A 16,861-nucleotide genomic window follows, 5' to 3' on the forward strand; every position below is an offset into this window, starting at 1 on the left:
ACTGAGAGTATCCCTCAGGTCACCTACCCCCGTGACAAACGTTCCAGCTCTGTCAGAGGGCAAATGAGGTTTAAACCTATTTTTGCACAGCACTTCCCCCCGCCCCTGGCCCCCAATACATACTGTTCATTGTCTGGCAGCTATGGTTCTTAGCAAACCAGGCTTTCCCCTTCCCAAGTCCTCATCTTTTGATTTGAGATGAAGTATGTGCCAAATATATATCAAGGCAGAAGCCTCACAAGCCTTCTAACATCAACTGTAAAAGAGCAAATATGGAGTGAAATTCTGCTGTTGATCTCTGTAAATCTACAGGCACTCCAGAGAACACAATTTTGAGATCGCTCTGGATTTAAGACATTTCACTTGGGTAGAAAATCCAGTTGGTGATGTCAATAGTAAAATGGTTGATTGTTTGGAAACAAACTTAGTCTCTGAAAGCTTTCATATTTATCAGGCCTTTGGTTAATATTGCCAGGCATTGATCTCTAAGTAGCATCAACTCCTTATAGCACCTGCCCTCTTTTCCTTCACTTGCTGTGCGGGAGTCAGTCTTGGCTAAGCCAGCAAGTGTAACACTGTCAATAAACACTTAGAGAGACCGGCTCATGGTTATCTCTGGGGACAGCGGAAGCCAACTGGCTGGTGAGCTACCAGTAGTCTTCCTGCTTTCTGCAAAAGCCCAAACTAAATTTGAAAGAATAAATATATAATTGTGTCGGAGCAAGCATCTAAGCTCTTTTTGTGATAAGTGTCTAAGATCAAATACAGCTGGCTCCCAGGTAACTTCTAATGTTTAGTCCTCTGGGAGGATGGCTTTTGCAGTACTTAACACAAGGGTGTTGAGCCTCACTGACATCTGGGTGACCGATTCAAGAGTACAAGCTATATATAGTACAGCTAAATGGATGTGCATACTGTAGCTTCTCTTAATGCTAATACGGTGAGAGGTTGTAGCGAGGTGGGTGTTGGTCTTTTCTGCCAAGTCACTAGCGACAGGACGAGAGGAAATGGCCTCAAGTTGCGCCAAGGGAGGTTTAGATTGGACATTAGGAGAAATTTCTTTACTGAAAGAGTGGTCAGGCCTTGGAACAGGCTGCCCAGGGAAGTGGTTGAGTCACCATCCCTGGAAGTATTTAAAAGACGTGTAGATGAGGCCCTTAGGGACAAGGTTTAGTGGGCATGGTGGTGTTGGGTTGATGGTTGGACTCAATGATCTTAGAGGTCTTTTCCAATCTAAATGATTCTATGATTCTGAGTCCAAGTGGCCTGGCCAGGATCACTTGTGTTTGACACAAAGGAGCAGGGATGCTGATTGCCAAGCCCTCACTACATGCCCAAGGTTCCCCTTGACTGGGACAACAAAGCAGTTTCTGGACAGCTCTTTCATATCCCTTAGGAGGCATCAGCTGGTATGTGGTCGTCTTTTACCTCAGAATCCTGCTTACTTGGTTCTCCAGAAATGATAGGCCAGGTTGCCGCCCATTGCCTGGTTTTCCTTGTTTTCAACATGTGTGTTTTCCTGACAGGCTAGCAGGAAAGGCAAGGTGTATCTGATGCTGCAGCCTTGTTACCATCCTCCTGGGGTCAGGATGCTGGGTCTTCCGCTGACAGGTCATCTGTCTTGTGGCTGTTTTCAAAGTGCGGGTCTTTGGCCTTGACATAAACAGAACAATTCCTTAATTTTTCTGCTGGGAATGGTTTTCTGTGTTAACAAAACAGGCCATTCTTTTAACCCTCTATTCTGTTGTTCCTGCTGGTACTTGCATGCTTTTCCATTCATACCAGCCTTCATTTTTCTGTTACAAATCTCTACAGCTGCTCTAGATATTCCTGATCTCCTTTTATTAGGTTTTATACTCTCTCTAAAATATATCATTTAATGCCACACACAGTTTTTGACAGCACGCAGATGAAATGTAAATGAAGCTTGTAAATGTTAAGGTATCATACTCAGTGAAAGAAAACTCTAAAATCTGGGGGGCTCTGTCCACTATGTGTGCTGAAGCACAGACCTACTGAAATGCCGAAGTGAAATAATTAAAACACTGAGGTGGCCAATATAAAGAACTTGAAAAAACAAAATTATGCCTGCCAAAATAGCAAGTGGAAAACTGATAGCATGTGTTTTCTGTGACGTGTGCTGGAGGATTTGAACACACCCCTCCCACTGGTGTTGTGAAGTTACTACTCTGAATTTACTGTTAGTGGGAGAAAAGCAAACCATTCATGGTTTAGTATCTTCTGGCTTGTGCCCAGCAATGGACGTTATATGTTATCGCTAACAGGAGGCGAAATCCTGACTTTACCTTACATCTTGAAGCCGAGGTTTTCTAGCCCTAATCAGTGCTGGCTATGGAGTCAAGAGGGGTGAGTTTAGAGCATGCTACTGCACGAGGGCATTAGACACTCTGAAATGTGGGACAGCGCAGTAAAGTCACCAATTAGTCTTTTGCGGCTAGTTATTAAAAACCAATGTTGATCAACTGAAAACTGACCAGTAGGAGCCTGCACGCTCCTGGCTTTTAGCCCCATTTTAGCTACTCGCTATTACTTGGAAGTAGAATCTTAAAATCCGTTCTCTTAGCAACTTTGTTCTTCTTTCTGTAACTGGATTCATTTGTGACACCGGGGCTAAGATGTGTTTCCTATGTCAGTGACTTGCAACACAGATGCAGTTAAACAGGATAGCCTGAAAACTCCAGCTGCCTTAAGGGGAGAAAAAAATTGCAAACACATGATGCAATACCTTAAAGAGAACAAAACTTTACTGATCTAACAGTTTACTTTATGGGTTCTAATGCAGAGCAATGACTTCTTGGGACACCCCTGAGGACTGGATGCTGCAAGGCTGAATTTATCCGAGTTGGAGATAAACCAAATTTTGCACTAGAATAGAATTTGCGGGTTTTTTTCTAATGTTGAGATGTAATTAAAAATGGAAGTTAAATGTGGTTAAGATCCCACAGAAGAATGTAGTAAGAGATGCCACACACTGTCCTATGTACAATGTTAATGTAGAATCCTTATTCTCAACCCAGCGTGCACTCATAGAGCCATGGTCCTGGACTATTTTTGTCACGATATACACTTTCTGGCTTTTTCAAAGTTTGAACTGGACTCTGGTATAGCATTCACCACAATTGTAAGGTAAGTGCGTGAAAAACTGTTTTTTTTTAAATTTATTGTGGAAACTGGAATCAGAAAATTCAGGAGGACTATCTGTTCCTGCCTCTACCACAGAACTCCTATGTATAACCTAATCACTTCAGTCAAAATGCTCCTAATTTTCTACTGTCCATTATTTGCATATGTGGTTCTAGGTAGCTGAAACATTGAGTACTTCCAAGCTGCAGCTGAGGTTCGCTATATGTGTATATACATATATACATGCATGTATAAATACAGATACTCAGTAATGGTGTTGGTACTGATATCCAAAATGGCTCTTTTTAAATTCATTATGATAAACCTACTGTATATGTACATTTATATACATATAATGCATGCATAAGTGTTTATACACATGTACATACATACGTGTGTGTGAGCTGCAGGATTTTCAGAGTTAACTTAAGACAAGCTAGTTTGGATACCAGTATCATTCCTGTGGCAAGCACAACCTTCCCTTCGAGTTACAAACCAGTTTCTTGATGGCAGGGACGCTGCAACTTTCCAGGTAGCTGGTGAGAAATGTTTGTGCCTTAATGTTTTTTCAGCCTTCAAAAGTGCTCGTTACTCTGCAAACGCTGAAGCCTTCCTCGATCAACCAGGCCTTATGCCCTACTGAGTAGGAAGAATATGACCTTATCAGAAAGCTGATTAAGTAAGTTAATGTTTAGGACTCCTATGCTACAATAAGATCCCCATAAAATGACCATGGAGAAACAATTTTATTCAGTGCACTTAAAGTGAAGCAAACAGTAGTTCAGAAAATGCATCATAACCACCGGTCTACTATACAGAAAACTCCGCAAGTACTAAATTTACTATAAAAGCATACAACAACCAGCGAAGCAGAAAGAAAAAAAAAAAAAGAAAAAACCCCAGTGTGAACAAGGTTAAGAAGCGTTTGTGCAAATGGATGTATTTCTGGCTTGGAGCCAACTGGGGAGAAAAAGAAACTGCTACACACAGATTCCCAGAAGGTGTAACAGAAGTTGCAGCAGACTGTTGGAGGCTAAAGTATGTCAAGAATGAGATTAGCGATTAGTAGTTTCAGATAATTTAAGCGGAGTCTGCTCACAGGTAGCAGACTCCACAAAACTCTAAACATGGAAGCAATCGGTGTTTTTCTGCTACTTGAGACAGTAAATATAAACACTCAATTTACTAAAAGGGAGAAGGACACTTCAGCACACGTGTAAGGGTCCTGGCAACTTGACAGCAGTAGGCTTTAATTTCGATAGATGTAGAAGTATCTTTTCACTGTCATTAAAACTTCCACCTCTGAAAGTACATTACCAGCGTAACTGATTTTGATCAAGTATGATTGTACGAACTTTATACACGGCATATTAGAATTTCTTTCATTTTCTTTAATCCAAAACTAAGCATACTTTGCCAATAAAATACTATTTTATTTTTTGTCACAGGCACACAACAATGCCCTGTTCTTTATTCAGATGGTATGTATCTATCCATTTGTTTCCATGTAAAGAAATACAGCAACAGGCTTTTGGTCAATCTGCCTATAGCAACAGCTACCGCTCTAAGTTATTTTGCATTAAATGCAACTCCTTCTGTAAAGGAGTTGGGCCTGCTCAGCAGAACAAACACAACTGTACGTAACAGTGATGTGCTTCTGAGGTAGTAATATCTTAACTGCTCTTAAATCATTAATTTTTTGAACATTTCACGTATATATTACAAATAAAAGGGAAAGTTGGGTACAAACAAAAGAGAATATACACCATCTGGGATTAGTGTAAGAAAAGATCATCGTAGAGGTAAAGCGGTAAACCTGTGAAGCTTACAACAGGAAAAACTTCCCATGCTCCCAAAAGCTCAAGCTTATTTTCCCTTAATGGTTAACGGTTTTAACTGAAAGATGTAATCAGTTACATAGGTAACAATAACAAGGTAAAACTCTTCTTTAACTCCATGTATTGAACAGATATAACTGGTGCGGTGGAACTCTCCTCTCATTTTTCCCCATATTCATGACATTTTTAACATTAATTTTCATATACACCTTATTTTACATAATCGCTTTATCAACACTTCTTCTATTTATACAGGATTTTTATGTTTATAGCTTACAAGTTGTCTGTCAAAAAAAACTTCAATTAAGGAATGTAGAGTGGATTTATCTGTGGTTTTAATATAAAGGGAATTTTACAACAGAAGGTTTTGTTTTTTACCATGGAGGAAAAAGTAAAAAAAGCCACCTATAAGCTGGGAAGATGGGCTTAGATTTATCTGGGGGACAGATGGATATTGCCCTTCCCATGAACCCACACCTTGGCTGTCTTGCTAGAGAACGTGCTAGCTCTTCCAGTATATTGTACGTCTACACTGAGAATGAAGAACATGTTAGCACTGTTGCAAGAGACTGACAGATGGGGATAAACAAGAGAGCTAAAGCCTCCTCACACTGAAATACAGCAAATCTAAAAAATTCTGGAAGGCATTGGTGCTGCACTGGAATTAAGGTTTAATTTTAGACTCAAAATATGGTATATTATACATATCCTTCTCAAAATCATAGCATTTGCCCTGGGAGTATGAAATATTTTTTTTTTTTAATTTATAGATAGGAATTTATAATTAGGGATGAATTGAAGAAGTTTGACACTGGGAAGTACATTTCTCAAAGCAGCAGTTTTAGTTAATTGAATCGTTATCTTTCTTGCTTCTTCTTCAGCTAAGGGATACTAGTGGTTTACTATAAAATTAGTCTGTAAATAAATGCTTTCAATTAGTGGTTGTTTTGAGAAGAGGAGAGCTTACCTTTGGCAGAAGAGAAAACTGATCTTTTCCCTTTTGAGATAATTGCATTGTCAGGCCACTGTGAGTTATGGAAAGTCATGACTATTTGGAGACGTCAGCTCTTTGTGAGGTGTAAAATTATAAAGTACAAGGAGAAATCATCAAGAATCTTAAAGGAATTCGAAATGGACTCTTTGGTAATCTATTCTTACAAACCTTCACACAGTACTTAGAAAATCTTGAATATAGAGTTGAAAAGTCAGTAACAGGCTATCAAAAAGGTTGTCTGAAAGCCCTCCCTGCACATCTCTGTCTCTGGACTTAATTCTTTGAAGGTTAACCTGAAATTCATTGCTTGAATTTACAGTAATAAGTTTTGGAATAATTCCCACATTGTTTTAATTTACTTTAAATCACGGCCAGATATTTCTGACTCCTATTTTAACATGATTTGTCTGGAAATATACCAAAAATGAATAACACAAATGAATAGGTTATACAGTATTTGAGTCCAAATGGTAAGTGCTCACTCATTCACATTCTAATTTATAATTTTCAATGCAATCCTTTTCATTGGAGTCATATGAACCAATGACTAATTCCCACCATCAACAGAAGTCCACTGCAAATTAGCAAAAAGAAAAAAAGGAAAAAATGCATTGTGCAATGTGCTCATTCATTCTACAAATGGAGTTTTCAAGATGCAGCACCCAATGATCTGTGGTATATCTTATACAAGTCTTAGAAATGGCAAGCTTTGTAACAACATGCCTCCAGTCTTCTCTGGAATCAGAAAGAACACTTTACACTAAGGCTTATAGTTAAAAAAATCAGCGTATTTTTATAATTTAAAAAGCTGTTACAATGGGTAATGATCTCCTAAGCATATAAAGAAAATGAAATAGATAGTCACACTAATCCCACGAATGTTACTGACCACAGGTACAGTAAATAGGGTGGGCTTGGTGAGTTAATAGGAAGCCTATTGTAGAACTCATAATTTGAAACCCTCGTAATTAAAGATGAAGGGAAGGAGGGAACAGTCTATTAGCATCTTAATCCTTCACTTGTATGCAAATTGACTTTTAAACTATATATTGAGGGTAGGAAGGCTCTGCAGAGGGACCTGGACAGGCTGGATCGATGGGCCGAGGCCAACTGTATGAGGTTCAACAAGGCAAGTGCCGGGTCCTGCACTTGGGCCACAACAACCCCAGGCAACGCTACAGGCTTGGGGAAGAGTGGCTGGAAAGCTGCCCGGAGGAAAAGGACCTGGGGGTGCTGACTGACAGCCGGCTGAACATGAGCCAGCCGTGTGCTCAGGTGGCCAAGAAGGCCAACGGCATCCTGGCTTGTATTAGGAGTAGTCCTGGCCAGCAGGACTAGGGAGGTGATTGTGCCCCTGTACTGGGCACTAGTGAGGCCGCACCTCGAATCCTGTGTTCAGTTTTGGGCCCCTCACTACAAGAAGGACATGGAGGTGCTGGAGCGTGTCCAGAGAAGGGCAACGAAGCTGGTGAAGGGCCTGGAGCACAAGTCTTATGAGGAGCGGCTGAGGGAACTGGGGTTGTTTAGTCTGGAGAAGAGGAGGCTGAGGGGAGACCTCATCGCGCTCTACAACTACCTGAAAGGAGGTTGTAGCGAGGTGGGTGTTGGTCTCTTCTGCCAAGTAACTAGCGATAGGACGAGAGGAAATGGCCTCAAGTTGCGCCAAGGGAGGTTTAGATTGGACATTAGGAGAAATTTCTTTACTGAAAGAGTGGTCAGGCCTTGGAACAGGCTGCCCAGGGAAGTGGTTGAGTCACCATCCCTGGAAGTATTTAAAAGACGTGTAGATGAGGCGCTTAGGGACGTGGTGTAGTGGGCATGGTGTGTTGGGTTGATGGTTGGACTCGATGATCTTAGAGGTCTTTTCCAACCTTAATGATTCTATGATTCTATTTCCTAGTACTACTGAGTTTGGAATGGCTTAAAGGTCTACATAGAAAGGCTCTTCATTCCTTGGAAAGAGTACAACCTAACTTAAAGAATGACAAATATACATAAAAATGCAGGGTACTTGTCCTAATAAAAAAATACTATTCTTAAAGCAGATCTTTAGCCACCTGATCTGATCTGATTGTCACCCATCTTCTCGAGGAGACTATTCTTCTCAAGAGCTACAACCTGCCTGTCAGGTTACCTGCCTATTTTATTAGTGTAAGCTCCTCAGCCTCAGCAATCTGGGCTGCTAGCAATCATTTCCACCATGTTTGCAAGAGTTAGATATGTCATAGTTTATTTGTGCAAAGATATGCTTGAGCACTGGACTAGGTCTCAGAAATCTGGATTTTGTTCTTGCCCCTGTAGGTCACCCAGATGGGTAACTTGCAAGGCTACCACTCTATTCCACTCTGTAAAATGGGGATAATGATATTCACTAGCTTTTAAAAACCAGTTTAAGATATACATGGTTAATTATTAAGCAGTGTGGATTCTCCCCTGTGAGTAACACACAGCTGCTAATACACTGACTTATCCACTTGCATATCAGCATCTTTATTTAAACATTTGCTATTCTTACTGTGACATAGCAAAACACTCATTTTGTCAAACAGCAATTAGAAAGAAGCTGCACAAGTGTAATTAGAATAGTAGAGAAGTGATGATATTGTCATCAGCTTTGAGCTCAAGGGACTATCTGGTATTTTAAGTTCAAGTAACTGAAGCAGCAAAAATAGTTTCCAATTCAAGTCTGCCCTCTGCTGGCTTTAATGAAACACTGCTAATAAATTTTGGATCAATAGTGTCTTTCTGTAATGAAGTGGAGGAACTAAATTAATAGAAGCTGATACAATTTATTAGTTGAGACCTTTAATCACCATTTATTTTTTAATTTTTTAATAGTAGTTAAATAATTTGTAAATTTCTTTTTAAAGTCCGATCTAGGCTCCCTGGCAGATTCCTCTTCTACAGGTTTTCAAAAGCCCACCAGCTTATCATTCATTTCAGAGTTGCTGGAACTAATATTCAACATGGGAAGTAACATTCTGCACACGGTTTTAAAGACATTTAGTAGAAAAACTACAGAAAAATATTTTGCTATGATACAGTTAAGGATTCTAATATATAGTGCTATATGTACCAGTCAAGTACTAATGTCCTCAAAGAGATCAGTATCAGTCTAGTCTAGTACTCTGACACTAGAAGCAGTCTTTCCCCCTAAAATGTGAAAGGAAAGAAGAATAACTTTTATTACTGTGTTTATTTTAGAGAGAACTTTCCATCACAAATCCCACACACAATTAACTCAGGACTCATTTTCCTTTCTATATTTAAAGTAGGAAGGTAACTGGGGAGTGGGGGTGAAAGCTATCTTAGTTATACTTACTCACATAGATTCATGATTTCAACCCCAAGGTGACATTTGTGTCTGGAATACAAAATCTGTACCATTATGCACTGGAGGATGTGATCAAGCTGAAAAGCCTCTGGTTCATTTATCTTGTCATCTTCACGCTTCGTTACACTTAACAGCATCTAATCTCTTGTGACTGCTACCTAAACCTAAAATAAAAGAGTAAAATGTAGTTTCTTTAGATGTGTACTTAACATACACTTGAAAAAAAGGGAAAGAATAAAAGCATTACAGAAATGTCATTTTACTTGGACCTTTCAAATGCTTGAAAATCAGGGTCAGATTCATAGCTTGTGCCAAGTGTGCCTAACAGACTTTATAAAGCAGAAGATATGGAACTTTCAGAAGTTCCTTGAACGTCCTCTGCATCTGCTAAAATTCTTGCTGAAATGGCTATCATTCAAAAGAAAACCTTGAGGAGTCCATATAACATTTTACGAGGAGTGAAAGGCACACAACTAATCTGTCCTTACTGTTTTCTGTTATGTTTTTGGGTTTGTTTTGGTTTGGTTTTTCTTTTTTCTTTAGGTAGGAAGCTATGCAAAAACCTACTGAAATCTCATTAATCGCTCCAGCATGTACTGTTAAAAATCACAACCAGACTCCAAAAAGCCAGTATCTAAGATGACTGCCATTCTGCACTTCTACATTACTGTTTGAGCTTTTGAATAATCCTAACTGACAAGCAGCAGCATTGCCACACTGAAACACTGATAGAAATTTTCCTGAAAGGTCGTTGGTGTTCTATGCATTACAGATACGTGAATTAAGCTGTTAATATACAGAGAAGATACACTTGTGTGTCTACTTGACAATATTTTAAAATTAATAAAATCTAAGAACATTTGTCTGGGCTAAATATGGCATATGATTATGCTAAAATAGACCAAGTCCGGACAGAAATTATGTATGAAAGGCAAAAGGGACAGCATTTTAAGAGATTACGTTTTATTTTAATAGAAGAGTAAAAACTTCATTAACTATGAGTTGTGCTTCATTTAATTCTGATAGCACTACACAAGACTTGCAAAGGAAAAAGAGTTTTCTTTGATCACCTTCTGGTATCTCTGACAGGCCTTAATTACTCCTTATTATAGTACTAAATTACTGATTCTAATATTCCATGTGCAGAAGATCGCAAAGAATTTTCAGTGAACTACTGAAATGTGAAAAATACAGACAGACATAAATGCTGATAATTTTGTCAATATTGGTTCAACTTCAAGTACTGAAAGGCAGTTCCTTCTGAAGTGTCCCCTTCAGTAGGATGCTCATGCAACGAATTCTGATGGAGCTTGGCAAGAGGAGGTGTGAACTGCTCCTCACCTTGTTGGTCATGGTTAGGCCATGCTGAATTGGAATATGACAAAAGGTTTGTCGTTAAGTTTCTGAAGTGAAGTCACCCAAAGTGAACAATCAAGACAAATTAATACCTACATTCAGTTTAGCTAACTAATTTGTTCAACATTTAGATATACTGAGAAAGATTCAGTTTATACATATACGTGACACATTGACTTTGTTGACTGGGTAATCTTATTCAAGATCTGAAAACATACCTATTTTTACCTTTCCTATTATGCTCTGAACTCTGTAATTTGCATTATGAGTTGTTAAAAACCATTACAATGACAACACTAAAACCTGGACTATCTTTGAAGTAAGAATTAAAGCTTTAAATTCTATTTAAATTAAAGCTATGCTAAATGCAAATTTAATTTATACTTAAAAAAAAAAATCTTAATTTTAACAAACACCCTTCCTGTTTTGGAGGTGCCAAAGGAAAAGGATACTTAGGGATATACAGAGTAACTGAAGCTATATATTTTTTTTAACAGTGACTTAAGATAAAAACCAGAACAAACTCACATTCTAGCAGAAAACATACACAGACCTGTTCCACATCTACCTAGCAAATTTCAACTCAGAGGTCCTTCTTTTTGCTTTACTACTTGTTTTCTCTTTGCTTATAACCAGGAGATAATTAGTAGCTTGTTCTTGTTGTATGCATTTATCTTGTAAAATCTGAAAGGGTACGTCCAAAAGCACTATTGTAAATCAGTGAAGCGAATGCTGTGCATCAACCAGTTACGATTTTCAAGTATTCCATTGTCAGAAAAAGTTGTTTCGGCAGCATGTTTATTTTTTGTAGATGACTATTACAACAAACGCTCACTGAAGAGAGGAAGCAGAATATGACTTTTAATTACAATTCTTATTTTTCAGATGCTCCAATTCCATGTTCTGTATCAAAGAGAAGTATTTCTTTTTCACGTGCAATGCTGCCAACTGATTGCAAAGACTTACATTCTTGGTTTCATGGTTGCCTCACTTTAATACAATGTACTAAGATCAGAATTGGTATAAAACCAAGTATACTGAGGCAAAGACTGTTTTGGAAATCAGAATATATTCACTGTTTTCCTCATCTTGTTTCAATCATAGTAAAAACTTGCCTAAAACAAGCATCTTTTAAGTCCTTTAAAATCTTTATAGATGTGTGCTGTTATAACAACATATTCTTCAGCAAGAAAAAATCTAGTGGAGATCTGTTGACAAATAAAAAGTTTACATTCAAATATCTTTAGAGGAAAATCCTCCTAGAGCTACTGAAACCTTCACTGCTCAGATGCTAAAAAAAAGCTTAATTTAAAAACAAAGAACGCATAAATATGGATATTAGTTTTGGCCTCAGAAAATCCTTTAATCCATCAGATTTTTGCGTATCACTAAAAGTATGCAAGGAATCAGATTATTGTTTTCATCCTTGGCCAAGTACTGCAATCATAAAAACATGCATTTAAGAACTGTTGTGTTTTTAGAGGAACTACCTATGGCAAAAGGTAGTAGTATCTTTAAATGTAACACTTCATTTGCATTATTAAATGAGGATAGGGAGAATGGGAAAGTCAAGTTTCAAACAAGAGTAAAGTTGTACAGCAGGTAATACTCAATTTTCAAGCACAACAGCAGTTCTTACAGGTCTCTGAAAGCATTTGATGAGGTTCTGCTGAATGCTGTCTCACCTCAGACTGCTGTTTCTCCTTCACTGGCCTCAGGGGCTGTAATGAAAAATAATGAAATTATTACTGTATTTGCACTCAACTTCATATTACCACTTAGTTTTGTTTTATTTTTAAACAAATAAATTGTATAGTTATTGTATTGAATATACAAAATTACTACACTTTGCTTTTTGTTCCCACCACTCTGATCATTTTACTCATTTCCTAGACAGGCATCTGACAACAACAGTTTTCTTGGAAACATCCCATATCAGACAGTGACCACAGTACAGCCATTGAGTATCACACAGAAATTCATATGAAAGAGATTCTAATCTGGACAGACATTTTTTATATGCATTACTGCTCTGTATTCCAAGTACATTTTGAAAATATGCTAAATGCAAAACCGCAAACATATTCACCCCCAAGTAATCTAGCTCTTAACAGTCAAGAAAGAGACATTTTAGAATTCTGACATTTCCAAAATGACATAATCGGACAGCCTTAGTCTTTTTTACTTCGGCTGTAGTGCTTTCCATTTCTATTTGTCTCTTTGTGAAATGACAATGAACGTTTCCCAGATGTTTACTGACTAGTACTGCAGAGTAGCTGGGATTTATTAGACTAAATGAATGGAAATACTAAACTGGAATGGAAAAAAAGGACCATCATTACTATGGCACAATAAAAGTAGAAAGTTTAATCATAATAATAAACTGAAATAGAACACCTAATCATAATATACTATTGATTTTACTGGCATTGTAAAGATTCAGCCTGTAATGGAAATCCGTTAAATACCTCTTGCTTATGTTCCTTATTTATATTTATTATTTATTATATAGTATATAGTATTATTTATACTGATTTACAGAGTAATCCTCAAGTATGAAATATCTACCGTAGTATCTTTGAAATGTGAGTCAAACTCAAACTTTGTTCCTAAGTAGACGAATTTAATGCAGTTTCTTGACAGTAAATTGAAGCGGAAATCTCAAAAGTGAGAGCAGTAAGTACATAATGGAGGTCTGCAGGGATTTCCTATGTAGGGTTTACACGGATTTTTCACAAACTTTAACAGGCCACTTCACTTTGTCTCCTTCTTCAGCCTTCTGAGTTGCATGCACTGTTGCATGGCTTTACTTTGTGGCGCGATGAGATAAAGCTTGAGAGGTCTGGAATTCTTTAACCTGAAATGTACTCTTTGCACCAAAAACCAAAGACAAGCTAAAGCCATCAGACCGAGTGACATTATTTCCCTGAACCAGAGACTGACGCTTAAGTGATTCAGTCATGTCTATAAGAACCTCAATTCTCTCCTTTATCCATAAAAACTGAAACATTTGGCTGGTTTACAGTGTTCGTGGTATTTATTTGCTGTGAAAACACAGCACTTATGGAATTACTCCTAATCAAGTTAATAAAACAGTAGGGATTCACATTCTTGTTGTCCAAGTTAAAACCTCTGCAATTTTATTTCTGATTTTATTGTTGTTGCTGATCACACGAACTATGAGGCAAAAGAAATTAAAAGAGGTTTTTTGTAACAAAAAACTTTCAACACATACGTGAATACTAATTTTCTTTTGTCACTCCACCAATTGGGGCTCTTGTTTTTCTTATTTAATGGATATACCACGCCAAGTGTTTTTGTCTTCATTATCAGCCATAAAAAAAAAAAAAATCAAGTAAAACCAATATCCTTCATGGAAGTGTTACCACAATAAATTATAAACATGAACTAGTACGCACAGCATGCCCACGGCATCCTACTTCTGTCTTCTTCAGGCAAAGCTGCCTCCATCAATTTCTTACAGTACCCATTTCTTTGGATATTACTACTTCTCTCTTCACAACAGCTCATTGTTTCATGCCCAATCATAGGCATCTTTGGTTTTAAGGGCCAATTTTCAATATTTCAATTACTTGAATAGTGCTGTCCCACCAGCTTGAACTTGCAGGGAGGATGACTGATGCTCTCTTTTACACTTTGGCTGAGTCATTAGCTCACCAAAGGACTGCTGAGCTCTTAGACCCTCTAACATCCTAGGTGCAAGAGGAGCCAAATAAAGGCACAGAAAACTGCTGGAGACAGTACAAACCCTTACTGTTGGCATGCTCTGTTTTTTTGTGTTGTTTGGAGTTTTGTTTGTCTGCGTGTTTGTTTTTGTTTTGTTGTGGGGGAGGTCGTTGGGTTTTGGTGTTGGTGTTTTTTTTACTGCAAATATGATACTTTGGACAGTATGAGGCTATGGATGTGTGTTACGATGGAAGAAGTGCTGTTTTCCAGTCACTTTTCTTAGTTTACAGATATCCTTTCTCAGCTTCAGTTTGTAACACTATATAAATTTAGACCATTAGCTATACAGAATCAACTTTATTTGCATATGCACTTGTGCTCTTCTAAGCCACTGCACTGATTTTGTTTGCAAGAGAACTGTGGCACAGAAATACTAATTTCTTGCTATTCATTTCCTGGCTTCTATAGTTAAATAAAGGAAATAACCTACCCGCTTTTAGTCAAACATTAGCATTAGCAGACATGAGAAATGAGAGCTACCGAGGAAAGTTTCTGTGCTCTGAAAATTATTCCTTGACTTCATGTGTGAAGAAGAGAAGCAGCTGGTACACGTGGCGCACTTCTGTCAATGCCCTTTCTGAAGAACATCCACAATAAGAGTATACTGTATCATAAGTGACACCGTTAAACCAATTTACACTCAAAAGAGACAGAGCTGTTGAACCATTTTGATCAGTTGTTTATTACATTTGACCTTCTGAATCCCACTTACACTAAAATTACCAGAAGTAAGGAAAATACCTTTTGAATTTAATTCCAATACAGTGGGTCACATTTTATTCTGATATTTTGTAAGAGATTATTAACAAGCTGTGTGCTGTAATGAACAGTTGGGTTTGTATATTTAGAAAGAACAAGCTGTAACAGTAACTGCATTGTGGAAACAGATCTGATTTGGTCTCATCTACAAAGGAAAATCAATTTAATACAAACTGAAAAACAGGTTCCAGCAGCAACCACTTCTCTTCCTTTGCAAGGGTCAGAAAAGAACGTTCATTGGTTTGAATGTTTTCTCTTTTGAGTATGACAAGCCATTACTGACAAATGAATGTGCCTCTTGCACTACACTTGTTCAGAAGAACAGTAAATTTGTCATTTTGAATGTTTGTACAATTCTACTCATAAGTACTAGTTTGAAAAGTTTGACAACAGTGATATACCAAAAAAATTGAAAGGTAGTGCAAACCTATGGATAGAAAGGCTTGTTACCTCCATTTCAAGTTAGAATTCCCAGCTCGAATAGAAGACTATCCCTAAAATAATTTAACAATAGTTATATAGTACTCCATTTCAGGAGCAGAAATACAGCAATCCACTAATGTACAAGTACCAGGTCAGATATGACAAAGAAGGAATATGTGACCACATTGGTAAATACAAACTCACCTTTAATATCAACCAGAAAAAAGCAACAGACAAACAGCACTTCAGAGGCAGCTCTGTCTTTTATGGATGAATTATTTGTATCACTAGTTGCCTAAGACTGCCACAGAAAAGTCTTCATTAGTAGGTTCCACAAATTCTGGATTTGTTACCTAAAGTGTTCCGCTAATCTGGAGGTACTATTTTGAAGTAACATCATCTTGGTGCTAAACAATGAACTGGAAAAAGCCTTACCTGCAAGATGATACTGTGAACACTTTATTTTTTTAAAGTGAAATGAAGATATCTAGCTACTATTTTTCTACCTATCCCAGCAGCTTACCTGCTGCAGAAAGAGTGGGATAAACCGAAAACTTCATCAAGCAAAACTAACTCTTACAAAGTCAATTGACAAAACACGTACTTCCATTATTATGTGACATTATTTGGAGCACATTTTGTTGCCCCTAAGGGCTGAGAATGTATAAATAAAGTATGACATATGATCACGTCATATGCCATTTGCCATCAAGGCATATTCTTTTGGGGAAGGTGTAGGGTCACAGTCCAAGCTTCATACTGATGTTCACCTGCTGATGAACTACAGTGTTGGTGCCTAACCTTTCTTTAGGGATAAGCTATTCAGCTTATAAAGAAGCCACTCATGAACTCTAAGGCACAGCTTTACTTGTTAGATATCATTAAATATGTGTCAGTCACATGACTAGAAATACTAATATATCCCACCAACATGTTTAATGCATATGAAAGCACAGTGCATATGGACTGGTTTACATGAGGAAAAGCTGTTTGTGCATTCTGTAACACGACAGCACGTTTGTGCCACCACATCGCCAAAATACTCTTTTATCCCCCCCATTTTGATTATTGGTAGACTGTGGCAAAAGCAAGCTGTGGGCTGCCAGAATCCCTCATGTGGCTTGCAGTTTGCTACCTATCCATACCTGGAAAGCACGGAGCAAGCTATAAGCTCGTATTTTGATCATCTCGGAATGGCAGAGCAGGCATCCACACATTGGAAGAGGAAATGAGGTATTTGTGTAAGTTATATTTATTATAGCCCTG

General features: G+C 37.9%; 1 non-coding gene across 1 annotated transcript; it reads right to left on the reverse strand.

Annotated features, from left to right (window-relative positions):
* Window positions 1-12,011: 12,011 nt before the first annotated feature.
* On the reverse strand, window positions 12,012-12,099 carry LOC142079853 (small nucleolar RNA SNORD93). The gene has a single exon (XR_012672805.1). It is a non-coding gene; the product is annotated as a small nucleolar RNA SNORD93 (small nucleolar RNA).
* Window positions 12,100-16,861: the final 4,762 nt, after the last annotated feature.

The sequence above is a fragment of the Calonectris borealis genome, chromosome 2 (assembly GCF_964195595.1).
Source record: "Calonectris borealis chromosome 2, bCalBor7.hap1.2, whole genome shotgun sequence".
Classification (NCBI taxonomy): Eukaryota; Metazoa; Chordata; class Aves; order Procellariiformes; family Procellariidae; genus Calonectris; species Calonectris borealis.